Source organism: Sorex fumeus, unplaced genomic scaffold (genome assembly GCF_029834395.1).
Source record: "Sorex fumeus unplaced genomic scaffold, SorFum_2.1 ptg000128l, whole genome shotgun sequence".
NCBI lineage: Eukaryota > Metazoa > Chordata > Mammalia > Eulipotyphla > Soricidae > Sorex > Sorex fumeus.
In genome coordinates, this window is record NW_026606185.1 from 17,007,682 (window position 1) to 17,021,858 (window position 14,177).

The 14,177-nt window shown below is 35.9% G+C and overlaps 1 protein-coding gene and 1 non-coding gene across 8 annotated transcripts in view; both read right to left on the reverse strand.

Moving 5' to 3' along the window:
• Nucleotides 1–14,177, reverse strand: part of PTPRM (protein tyrosine phosphatase receptor type M) — an 890,665-nt gene that overhangs the window by 625,283 nt on the left and 251,205 nt on the right. The gene's annotated exons all lie outside the window — the stretch shown is intronic.
• Nucleotides 8,375–8,481, reverse strand: LOC130045647 (U6 spliceosomal RNA). The gene has a single exon (XR_008795612.1). It is a non-coding gene; the product is annotated as a U6 spliceosomal RNA (small nuclear RNA).

The window sequence follows — 14,177 nt, forward strand, 5'->3', positions numbered from 1 at the left end:
GCAGCTGGCCCACATTCAATCCCCAGCATCCCAAATGAGCTTCCAAGCACTGCCAGGAACAATTCCTGAGTGTAGTCAGGAGTAACTTCTGAGCATGGCAAGGTGTGGCCCAAAATTCAAACCAAGACAAAACAAAAGACACAGGAGCATCAGAGGCACATCATTTTCTGACTAGCGGGAGAAGTTTACGACTCTAGTATTTTTGCACTGCTATTTTGTTTTCTTGTGTTTTTGGAGGAAGGACATTCCCCCTAGTGCTGGGGTTCACAAGGGCTACAAATATCAGTGAGCTTGGAACCAAATAGTGTACTGGTATGGAACCAGAGGCTTCATCCCCGACAATAGGAGGTCTCCTTTAACATGCTAGGCACATACTCCATTTCTTGAGCTATTTCTCCAGCACAACTACTTTACCATTGACACTAGGAAAGATTGTGAACAATCAGAGCAGAAAAATAAAAAAAAAAAAATTCTTATTTCCAGAGCATTATATGGGCAAAAAGTACTCATGAAACAGTTGGCAAAATTAAAATACACCCACAGTCAAATATTAGAAAAATAAAGTGAAAACTTACAATATATAGCAATGATATTTATTCTTATTTTCTTCACATACCTGAAATCACTCCAAATCAATTATCAGAGATCTCAGCAGATTGTTACTTAGGCACCTTCTTGGGTATATAAAACCACAAAAATAAATTATAACGAAAAAGAAGAACTATCAACAATCCTTGTTTTGTTTTGCTTTGCTTTGTTTTAGATGCTTCTTTGGCATGTAAGTAATTTTAGTTAGATATCAAAAAACTCTTGATGATGAAATTCATAAAATAAAGTCAGAAAAATAGAAAAAAATATATGTGGGTAAGTAGTAAACAAGCTTACTAAAATCCTGTGGGTATTAGATCATTTATTGTTGGTTCGGGGGTCACATCCAGATGTGCTCAGAGCTTACTCCTGGCTCTGTGCTCAAGGAATTACTCCTTTGGTGCTAAGGGGATAAAAAAGTGGTGCTTGGGATCAAATACTGGTCAGCCATGTGCCTGCAAGAAAAGTGTCCTACTGGCTGTACAGTCTTAATGGCCTCAGTTGCTGATTTTTAAGACAATAATTAGTGTCAAAGACCACCTGTATTTTAATAAGCTTTAGTCTTGTAAATTTACAAATATGTTTCTTTACCCGTTTTTTTTTCTGCAAATATCAGCAGGAAAAAAATATTTTCTAAAAATGGCATTTCAACAGATAGTTTGAGGGCCAGAGGTAATCTATTTGGTGTCATTTTTAAATCTACACTATATCAGAATTACAAAATCATTAAAAGGACATCATCAACAATTTCAACTTTGAAAACTGGAATCTGTAAAGAATTATGAGCATTTGGAAGCGGACCCAGGTTTATCAAGAAGATGGGGATCTAGAAAGAAAAACACTTGTCTCAGGAGGGACCTGCCTGCCCAAGAAAAAACTTTTAAAAAGAGCATTGCTGAGGTAGCAAAGATAAGTGAGATACCACCTGTGGCTGTCTCAAGTGGCAGTGGGGAAGTGTAAGGACAATGAGCACAGGCATAGCCCTATATAAGTTGGGGCAAAATGGGGGTGAAAGACTTAGCTCTGCAAAAAGCAGCCTTAAGTAGGACAGGTTCTCTTTCCCCCATTACTGGTATAATTTTATATACCTAAAAATATTACCAATACAGCAATCCTGCGCCTCAAGAATGAGAATTATAATTCTACCTAGGTGTTAACACAGGTACCAAAAATATGGTCAGCTAAAGTTAAGGAAAATGTAGTAGAATATCAATGCCATATGGAGTTCTAAATCTGGCTATCAAATGTTCCGTATCATTAAAAAAGGAGTAAACAGGGCTGGAACAATAGTATAGTTGGTAAAGAGTTTGCTTTGCATGTTGCTGATCCGAGTTTGACCCCTCGTACCCCAAATGCTCCCCTGAACACCACCAGAAGTGATCCCTGAAAACAGACCCAGGAGTAAGATATGAGCACTGCCAGAAAAAAATATAAAAGGGGGTTACTGGGCAAAGAATGGGTATTTCAGCCAAGGTCATTAATGATGGGCCAGCTCTAAACAGTTACACAATAAAATAATCTCCGATATATTTTCCAGTACACCAACTCCTTTTTTGTTGTTGTTTTGGTCTATTCTTGAGTCATTATATATATATATATACATATATTAAATATATGTATATATATATTATATTCTACTTGCCCAAAGTAGTATTATTTTGATACTCTTAAAATACCTGGCAGATTGTATTTCTTTAGTGTTTATTTTCTAGAATTAAGTAGTTAAATCTTGTTCATTATATCACCTGACTATACCACATGACAATGGATTTTGGGGTATATTCATATTTGTTTTGTCACTTTTTTCACTTGGGGGAGGGGGGAGTTGGGGCAACTCTACTGGTACAGATCTTCTGAATCACTCCCACCAGTGCCTAGAGAACTATATGTACCAGGAATTGATCATGTGAACTATATGTGGGCCAGCCCCCCAGATATGACTTCCTGGCTCTATATTCATAGTATTTTTCTGTTCATTCAGAACCAATTTTTCCCATGAGGCCCACGAGTAATTGGTTCTGGAGACTTCTCTGATGAGGTTCTATGAGTTTACAGATTGTTCAGACTTTTTTTTTTTTCAGTTTGTTTTAGGACCACATCCAATGGTGCTCAGGGATTACTCCTAGCTCTCAGATCACTCCTGGCAGGCTCAATGGACTATAACAAGTGCCAGAAATTGAACCTGGTAGCTGCATGCAAGGCAAGCCCTCTTCCCTCTGTCCTACTGCTCGAGTCCCTCAGACCAAATTTTCTGTTAGCTTTGAGGATTTGTTTTTGTTAGCTTTGACTTTGAGGATTCTATGCAGGAAAACAGATAGAAAATAGAAAGTTTGGAAGTCCAATTTTCAAAAGGACAGAATTAAGACATGTTTCCAGTGAAAACTTCTAAGTCTATGTGAGTATGCATTTAGACACAAGTCTTGCAGGTTCGCCTTAAAACTCTAGATCCACCTGGAGCACAGTCGTGATTGAGTTCTGGAGGTTTACAGCTGGTTGGGCTAGTTGGGGCAGGTGGAGGAACTTGAACTTGCCCCATTCCAGGCTTGGATGAGCCTCATCCATGAGTAAATCTGTTGAAAAACCCAGGTAGGTGGAACTTATAACTGAAATATCCAGGTTCGCATGGAGTCAGGAATGGGTGCCCTCCTCCCATCTCCCTGTGCTTCCCGTAGCCTGGCAGTCATGTACAGGAACTGCCACTGGTGCCATTTAAGTGCATTAATGGCCATGACCAAGAGACTCACAAATAAATCTCTCGGAAGATTTAAATACAGGCAACATGCCACAGAGATGCTTCTAGACCCCAAAGTCAATATCCAGTTATAAAATTTAAATTAAACTAGCTGTATCACTGTATTTAAAATTTTAGAACACAGGAGGAAGAGAGTGGCTTGGAACACCTTCAAGAGCATAGAAGAAATAGCTAAAAGGACAAAGAACCTCCAGCTCCTCCAGGTACATCTCTTTGATTCCACTCTTCTTCCTGCATTAACATATGCCTCAGAGACCTGGGCCCTAGAAAAACAGGATAAGAAGACTATTTGGGTCTCCCAAAGAGAAATCAAAAGAGCTATACGTGGAGTATCATGTTTCACTCAAATGAGAGAAAGAATCCGGAGTTCCAATCTCCATCGAAGGTCAAGAATCAGGGACGCCACAAAATTTCTCTTTTGCAAACCACAGCACCCAAAAGGAGAAAAAGAACAAAAGGGAGTGCCCTTCCACAGAGGCAGGGTGGGATGGGGGTTAGGGGGTGGGAGGTATACTGGGATTAATGGTGGTGGAGAATGGGCACTGGTGGAGAGATGGGTACTCAATCATTGTATAACTGAAACCCAAGCACAAAAATTTGTAAGTCTACAACTGTACCTCATGGTGTTTCACTAATAAATATTAAAAAAGAAGAAGAATCAGGGATGCTGTCTCGTTTGTGAGGACATCAAAAATCAGATGGGCTGGACACATATGAGATTTGAAGATGACCGCTAGACTCTAGCCATTACCAACTGGATTCCACGGGACATCAAAAGACCGCGTGGCCGCCCACCTACAAGATGGTCAGACTTCTTTGTCAAGACCCTGAACAATTGGTTTGAGACTCTTCATGTTCCTGGAACAAGCAGACACCATTGGGTACACTAGCACACAAAAGGGACGAATGGAGATGTTACTGGCGCCCGCTTGAGCAAATTGATGAGTAAGGGATATCAAGTGATCAAGTGAAAAATGTGATGCACTTTGCAAGCATTTAGCATAAAGGCGCTACTCATATCAAAGGGTTCTGCCATAGTGGAGGAAAGACAAACCTCTATCCTCAAAACTCTTATCTGAAACTGACAGTGTAGTCTAGTCGTGCAGTACTTGAGTTGCATGTGAGCCTCTGGGTTTGATTCCTGGCATTAATTAATTCTTAGTCTCATATAAACTTTACTGAGCCAGCTACTATTTATGTAGCTTAGTATTAGTTTGTATATATGTCTATATATGTCATATTGTAAAGTAGTTATCATTTTTGTGTCCTCCAAGAGCAGAGGTAAACTGAAAGGCCAGCTGTACTTGAAACAAGTGTCCACTAAAAAGTGCAATCGCCAAAGTTAAGAAGTTCTAAAAAATTGCTTCCAGACCTGCTGTCAAAATAAGGAATGGTATATAAATCTCAACTCACAAACCTCTTTGGACTTTAATAGTGTTTTAGAAAGTTTTTATCTCAATTGTACCAAGATTGAAGTGAAAGAGATTTAGACAGAAGCACAGCAGGTTATTGAAAGAGTGCAGAAATCTTATAAAAAAAAAAGAACTGGATCAGTAGCAATCATTCTGGAAGGAAATGGGTAGAAACTGTGAGGGAAGAAATGACAAACTTTGGTGACTGTGTGAACATGGGATGTGAATACAATAGAGAAATCTGAGATAATGGCATTGGTGTTAGAGAAGTTGTTTACAGAAAAGTATTATCAACAGATAAATGTTAAAACCAAAGTTAGAAAAGTGGAGGTAGAGAAAGGTGTCAGCTTTCAAGAAATGGTAGTGAAAGATTAGTAAGTAATGACAGTCCTCAGAATAAAGTAATAAAAATGAAGTGTGATTTCAAGTACATCTGTCACTTTTCACATAAATGAAACCAATCAGAGAAGAAAAACACAGTCTAATATATGTTTCATTTGCTCAGTCTGAAATGGAGCCCTTAAAAAGTAGAGATGTCCCATTTGAGATGCAAAAGCCCAGAATGACAGAAATGCTCAGAGCAGGATGTCATTACACACTCATCGTACAAAGAACATGGGATTATTCTACAGGACATCTGTATTTAAATGAAGATAATATAAATAAAAAAAATGTGCTGGAAGTGAAATTAAATAAGCTGACAGAGACTGCAAGAAAGAGTTGCTTAAGGGAAGAAAGTTACATAAAATAAAAGGATGATTTTATTTCATTTTTATATGAAGTTTAATTAAATACTTCCATTTTTAAAGTTAGGCAAATGATGTCAATTACTGAAAGTCTTTGTGCTGATTTCAAATGATAATTTTTCAGAACACGGATATATTCATCTTAAGATTTCAAATTCAGGTCCATCTATAGAGAACACTCAGAGAAGCAGTAGCTTAGTATATTTTGATATATTCTGATAATGATATATGGTAAGAAGTGTAGACAATGCACCCAACTATAAAGCTTTAATTGAAATTTGGTTTCAAATCTTAGCAAATTATTCAAAAAACTTAGAAGCAAGCATTCTAAATATCACTGAGTACTGCTCAGACAAGTACTATTCTAACACACCTGATTCATATGTCACATCTGCCTGACCACAGAGAATTGTTCAGAGTGAGATAGAAATGAAGGTGGCTGAATGAAATTCAGAACGCCTTGCCCCTCCTTGGTGCCAGGCCAACTAATGCAGTAAAGCTACTGGATCTACTGTGGATCCATCTCCAGAAGCCAGGACCCACTCTAATAGATGAAGATAAGGTAACATCATTTGAGTCTTGAGATTCAGCAAGAGCATCGGCATTTTCTTATATAAAAGCTCAAAAATCCTCCAGTATAATTTAGATCTACCTATGAAAGAATTCCAACACATGAAAGAGTTCTAATACAAATATTAATCAATAGTTTGAATAGGCTATCATCTATTTTCAAAATTGAATTTTTGCCATTTTGTGTGCATAACAGATTATTTTCTTTATGATTTCACATTAAACCTTATTATTACTAAATTAATTAGCTCCAAATTGCAAGAAATGAAGTAGGTATTATTATCAGTTAAGAGGCCTCAAGTGCAGAGAGAGGGCATTTTCAATAACTCATATAATTATTTCACTTTTTCCCATTTTCTTTAGCTTGACATTTAACGTTATCATAGCTCCTACTTTCAATCCTTTCTCATGTTCATCATTCCTCTCATTGCTCTCCCACTGGTAAAGTTTAAGCCATGCTGAAAAAATTCTTCCCCTTCATCAAATATGTTGTGCTTTTTTCTTTGCTGTGATAGACAGGATAATGTTCTCCTCCCACTCCCAATCATGTCTACAACCTAATATTTAGGAACTCTAATACCCAGACTCTATGAATATGTTAAATTGCATGGAACGTATGGGGGTAAGGGAGAATTAAGGCTGCAGATAGAATCCAGGTTACTAATCCACTGACATTGAAATGAGAAAAAATCATGTATTATCCAGTGGAGACAAAGTAATCACAAGGTTCCATATAAGTTACAGGGTTAAATAAGGGTGAGAATTAAATATCTGAAGGTGTCAGGCTGCTACTTCTGAGAACGGAGGTGGGGACACCACTAGCCAGGGCAAGAAGGCAACTTTTTTAACAGCTAGAAAGCACAAAGAAATGGGTTCTCTCTAGAGATTTCAGAATAAATGCAACTCATCCAATATTTCAAGGCCTCAAAATTCCGGAATTTTCAAGATAATATTTCTTAATTTTAACTAGAAGCTATTGATAATTTATTATAGGCATATCAGGAAACTAGCATTATCTGTCTAAAAGATTCTTTTTTTCCCATTCTTGCACCAGAAATTCCTGCTTCTCTTAAGGTCGCAGATGAGATATGAAGTCCTTCTAAAGCACTGTAAGGGCATATAATGTTAGATATTTATCTCCCATCTCCCCCAGTACCAGCACAGCACTCCTGGCACAGTTTTTGCATCATCCCATCACTACATAACTGTAATTATCTCTCTAAACTTGTTTATATTCCTCAATTAATTGTAACTCCAGAAGGTTTAACCTTAAATATGCACTCCTAACTAAGTCTTAAAGTCTTAAATATAGTTACTTTTTAATTTTTTTTTGATGGGGGGTTGAGCAGACCTAGCAGTGTTTCTGGCTTATTTCTGGCTCTGCAGTCAGGGATCAATCCTGGAAGGGCTTAGGGTACAATATGGGATACCAGGGATTGAGCCTCGGTTGACTGTGCAAAGAAAGCACTTTTGCCCCTATGCTATCTGTCTAGTCCCAAATATTTAAATAAATATTTGAGGAAATGAGTTATGTAGCCAATAAAAGAAATGATAATGGAATGTAGTATTTTCTATAGAAATTAAATAGACTCTTCCTCATAGACAGAAGTAAATATGCTAGGAGATCAGGTTGGAAAGTGACAAATGAGAGTTAAGTTAATGTCTATAAATATTTCAAATTGCTGTGCAGATAAAGTTCATAAATATTTCAAGTTGCTACGCAGTACATTTGTAATAATACCAGTGGGTTGATAGAAAGACAAGAAATCAGGGAGGAAATATGCAGTCGGTGGCCAGGGAAGGCACAATTAGAACCCTCAGAGAGAGGAACCAGCATGGAAATCTTAAGAGCTGCTGCAAATAGACAATGTAGAACACCGAAGAAAGGGAGAGAAGAAAAAGTTCTAGTATAAAAGCTCCCAGATTCAAGAAAAAAGATGTATTTATAAAAGTTAGTTTTCTATTGCTCTCTCCCATGGTTACTCTTAGCAAATTCCAGATATTTAAATTTAACTTAATAAAAAAAATAATTTCCTCAATAGCACTAGGTAGATTTAAGTGGGCAGCAGCCCATACTAATGGGCCCACACTGAACAGCACAGATAGAGAACATCTGGGTCAGAGAATGTCATACTAGGCAGCAGCATTAAAAAAAAAATGGGTTCCCCTGATTACTGGATTAATTATCACAAAACATCCCCCAATCACAAGTGAAGATATTAATGGAGGAATCTCAGAGATTATCACTAGTTTAATCAATAATTAATCAAATTGCATCATAATTCTGATTTATTTTATTTTACTTTTTAAATATGGAACACTTCACGAATTTTCGTGTCATCCTTGCGCAGGGGTCATGCTAATCTTCTCTGTATCATTCCAATTTTAGTATATGTGCTGCTGAAGCAAGCACACAATTCTGATTTAAAAATCAGCAAAGGTCTGAGTTCAATTTTTGCTGTCCAGTTTCCTGAGAACAACCTGTTGAAGATATTTTTCTTGCTCCATTTCACATTCTTGATTCTTCATAAAAAATTAAGCATCACACATTTGTGGGTTCTGTGTCAGGATATTCAAATCTATTCTATTGATCTGCAGGTTTGTTTCTATTCCAATATCATACTGTTTTAATTACTACTGCTTTGTAGCACAGTTTGAAATAGGGGAAGGTGATGCCTCCCATCTTCTTTTCCCCAATGATTGCTTTAGCTATTCGTGGGGGATTACTGTTCCACCAGAATTTCAGGAGCATTTTATCTACTTCTTTGAAAGACATCATGACTATCCTTATAGGGACTGCATTGAATCTGTATAATGCTATGGGGAGCATCACCATTTTGACAAAGTTCATCCTCCCAATCCATGAGCAAGGGATGGGTCTCCATTTCCTTGTGTCCTCTTTTATTTTTCAAAGCAGTTGCTTTTAGCTTTTTATGTTTATGGCTTTCACCTCCTTACTGATTCTGAGGTATTTGATATTCTGAGGCACAATTATGAATGGAATTGGTGTTTTTAAGTATTTCTTTCTTCTCATTCATTATTTATATATAGGAAAGCCATGAACTTTTAAGTACACCAGGCACAAAAGTCAGATCAAAATGGAGTAAAGACCTCAATATCTGACCTGAATCCCTAAGTTGCCTAGAGGAAAACTTACACAGAACCCTCTATGACATCGAAGCTAGAGCCATCTATAAAGATAAAACACCACTGACCAAGCAAGTAGAAGCAAAGATAAACAAATGGGATTACATTAAACCAAGAAACTTCTGCACCTCAAAAGAAATGGTGACCAAGATACAAAGAAAGTCCACAAAATGGGAAAAATTATTTACCCAATACACCTCAGATAAGGGATTAATATAAGATATATTAGACACTGGTAGAAATTTACAAGAAAAAAAAACTTTCAACCCCATCAAAAAATGGGAAGAAAAAAATGAACAAAAACTTCCTCAAAGAATAAATTTGAATGGCCAAAAAGCACATAAAAAGTTATTCATTGCTAATGAGCAGAGAAATGCAAATCAAAACAACTATCAGATATAATCTCACACTAAGAGACTGGCACACATTAAAAATAAGAACAACCAGTGCTGGCATGAATAAGGGAAGAAAGAGACTTTCAATCATTGTTGGTGGGAATGCTAACTGGAGCAGCCATTTTGGAAAACAATATGGGAATTCCTCAAAAAACTAGAAATTGAGTTTCCATATGACCAAGCAATATCACTTCTGAGAATATATCCCCTGAGGTGCAAAAAACACGGCACAAATGACATCTGCATTTCTATGTTCACTGCAGCACTGTTCACAATAGCCAGAATCTGGAAACACCTAAGTGCTCGAGAACAGATGACTGGTTAAAGAAACTGTGGTATGTCTACACAATGGAGTACTATGCAGCTGTTATGAAAATGAAGTCATAAAATTTGCTTATAAATGAGTGGACATGAGGAGTAACATTCTGAGTGAAAAAGAATTCCTTTGTAGGATACAAACAAGACATAGTAAAATACTGACACCCGAGGACAGTATAAACAAGGGCCAGGATGAATGGTCCATAGTCAAAAGCCCAAGTACTGGGAGGAAGAATAGTTGGGAAAGAGAAACTGCTATAACAATGATGTTTGGAAGGGATTGTTCTCTATGGCAGATGTAGGCTGAAAGTGGGTAAAGGACCAAAAATGATGGTCTTTCAGTATCGATATTGCAAACCATGATGCACAAAAGAGAGAGAGATGGAGAGAGAGAGAGAGAGAGAGAGAGAGAGAGAGAGAGAGAGAGAGAGAGAGAGAGAGAGAGAAGTGCCTGCCACAGAGGTAGACAGGAGGAGGGGGAAGTGGCAGAGAGGATGCTGGGTACATTGGTGGTTTTAAATGTACACTGATGGAGGAATGGGTGTTAAAAACTTTTATGACTGAAAACCTATCATGAAAACTATGTAACTGTCTATCTCATGATGTCACTGTCACGCCCTCCCGTTGTTTATCGATTTGCTAGAGTGGCCCCAGATGATTCAATAAAAAAATTAATCTTGAAATAAAAGATCAGGAAAGGATACTACATACATAGAAATTCAAAATAAGCTACAGGAAATAATTTAGATTTAATTAATAAATTTACTTTAGTACCACTTAATTCTTTCATTTGGAGGGCCACACCCAGTGCTTCTCAGGGTTCACTCCTAGCTAAGTGCTCAGGAATCACTCCTGGTGGTGCTTAGGACACTGTATGAGGTGCTGGGAATTGAACTCGTAGTGGACATCATAACTCTACAGGTTATATTGTAAAACTGTTTAATAGTGAAAATATAGATAAGGGAGATATTATGTCAATTTCAATTATTAAAAGGCATTTTATGTTTAAGATATAAATCTTTCCCAAATTGATTTATAAATTTGAGATGAAGCTAATTAAAATCATCATGTATATTCTTTTTATTTTTAAATTCTTTATTAAAAATGTATTTTTTTATTAAAAATTTTTTTAATAGTGAGACATCATGGGGTACAGTTTCAGACTTACACATTATTCTGCTTGGGTTTCAATTATACAATGATCAAATACCATCCCAGTGCCCACTTCCCTGCCACAGAGACAGGGCGGGATGGAGGGGATGGGGGGTGGGAAGAATACTGGGATCCATGGTGGTGGGAAGTAGGCACTCATCATGTATATTCTTGTAGATCTTCAAAAGCTAGTTTGAAAACATGAAAGGGAATGTCAATCTCATCAGAGATACCCTTAAAGTTCTTTAAAAAAGGTGGAACTTGGTCTCACATATATGTAAACTACACAGCATAATGAGACTGTGATTATTCCTACAGAGATGGAGAAGTTAACCAATGGTACAAATAAAGATACATAATTGTACGTAACTATGTAGATTTATATAGCAAATTATCTGTGTTGATTTATGATAAAGGTAAGACCACTGTACAAAGGAGAGAATAGTTTTTTAAATAAAGGTATTGGAAAAATTATGTTTCTAAGTTGAAAATTTGCAGGAAGGAAAGAAAACAAAGATGATGAAAAGAAAGGAAGAAAAGGAGAAAAGAGAACAAAGTTCTGATCCCTTAAAAAAATAAAAGACTTTCATTTCAAATAATCTATTAAAATAAAGTCTAATTATATCAAACAAAAATTATGGAGAAAATGTATTTTACACAGTAACAACATCTTTAAAATATGAACAGACTTCAGTATTATTTCTGTTTTTATTTTTTGAAATTCTTTACAATGTTAATAATGATTTTCTTGCACATAATTTTAATACCACACCCACCACTGGTGTAACCAACCTCTCCAATTCAATTGTGTAGATCTGTTCTATCATTTTATTGCCTTTGGCCTTTAAATAATATAGAAAAAGTATTAATTATAAAAATATTTAAAGAAGGAGTCTATCCATTAAAAGATAACTTATAGTGCCAGTGAGATAGTAAAGCAGATAAAGTCCTTGTCTTCAACACAGCCTATCCAGACTTGATCCCTGATACCCAAATAGTCCCCCAAGACTGCCAGAAGTGACCTTGAATGCAGAGTCAGTACAGTAGTAAGCCCTGAGCAAACCCAAGTATGCCCTACATCCCTCAAAAAAAGAGAAAGGAAGGAAGGAAGGAAAGAAGGAAGGAAGGAAGGAGGGAGGGAGGGAGGGAGGAAGGAGGGAGGGAGGGAGGGAGGGAGGGAGGGAGGGAGGAAGGAAGGAAGGAAGGAAGGAAGGAAGGAAGGAAGGAAGGAAGGAAGGAAGGAAGGAAGAAGAAAAATTAAGAAACAGGTAAACCAAAAAAGAATTTACACAAAACATTAAAGAACTAGTGCAAACCAGTGACAAATTGGCTTTTGTACATGACGTGAGAAAGGACTTTGACTTCACTTTTACGTGTGAACAGCCTCCCCAACACCATTTGTTAAAGAGGCTTTCTTTGCTATTTAGTACTTTTTGCTCTGTCAAAGATTAACCTGAGCATCTGTCTGTGGATTCTTAATTCTATTCCATTGGTCTGAGAATCTGTCCTTTCAGTATCACAGTTTTGATTACTACAGTTTTATAAAGTTAGGGAAAGAGATGTTCCCCATATTCTTTAATCTTGGATTGCTTTGACTTTTTGGGTTATTTCATTATTCTATATAAATTTATATAAATATAACAAACATATATATTCTATATTAATATCATTCTTTATAAATTTCAGCAGTGTTTGGTTAGTTCTTTAGAAATATCCTAGGACTTTTTAGTAAGGACTAAATTAAATCTGTATAGTGCTTTGGACAGGATTGTCATTTTGGCAATATTAATGCGTCAATTACATGAAGCTAGACTGTGTCTCCATATGGAAAAATGGTTTCTTATTATGTGGATTGGATAAGTGAGTTAATAGCATTATAATAAATTTATTTACACTTGCATTCTACTCACTTTATTATATGTTATATCTCAAAGTGAAAATATCTTGCTCAAACTTAAGCTAATCATCTAAATACAAGAGATTCTATAAAAACTGTGCTTAATATTACATATATTGAATTCTCTTAGAAATCTAAAGCAATTAAAATTATACATAACGTAATAATTAGTATATATTATAATGTGTAGGATATGGCACAAAGATAGCTAAAGTGAACATCAAACCAAAGTTACATAGTATAAAGCTATGGAATAATAAAATGTGTTTGACCTTATTAAAAATTACTTCAAAATATTATACAATTGAAGTGGTTCACATTAAAAAATAGCAATTCAAATTAGCCAAATACAAATATAGTTATTATTTGTTCAATACTTACATGTCTCAAAGAATCTGAAAATATTCATAACAAATTCAAAGAGAAATAATGGATATAAGAATCCTAGATTTTATTTTTGTCTTCTAAAATATGTCTCTGAAAAGATGTCACATTCTCAGAATTACATAAAAGGATTATTTAATAGCTCTGTAGACAAAGTTTTTCTTTAAGTCAAACACCTTGCAGACTTATGACTTATAAGGCACATATTTAGATGCTATTTTTTATAGTCAAAAAGCAAGTGACTGAGTATTAAAATCACTAACCCACACAACTGTAGAAATAAAGAGCTTTAACATATCTGGTGCAACTCCTTTATTTCACTGTTTGGCTAACTTGTCAGCTCTTTTCTGGGAATTGGATTAGGTGAGCTAATCTATATATCTATCTTAAAAATACATTTAAAATAATTCAAACACTGATTTTGCCACAACTGCATTCTGTGATTAGATTGAAATGGTTCGATGCTAATTTATTTGCAATTTTTTTTCATTTTCAAGAATGTGTGGGCAATAAATTTTATCTACAGTAATTAATTATGAAAATATTAGTATATTTAAGTTGAATATTTTAAATATGGTGAAATCTTACACTAATCACTTTAGCATTGACGAAGGCAGCAGATAAGCCCTTATTTCTCATGTAACCCAAATCTGAACATTAAGACCTATGGGCATAACATAAAGGAAACTCAAATGACCTACCTTACACTATCCTGGCAAATATCCTGGTATATTCTTTTAGATGCTGTTCAGTAGAAATGCCCATACAGAATTTTATGAATCTGGAGTGGTTTTAACATTAATACATTTTAAGTTA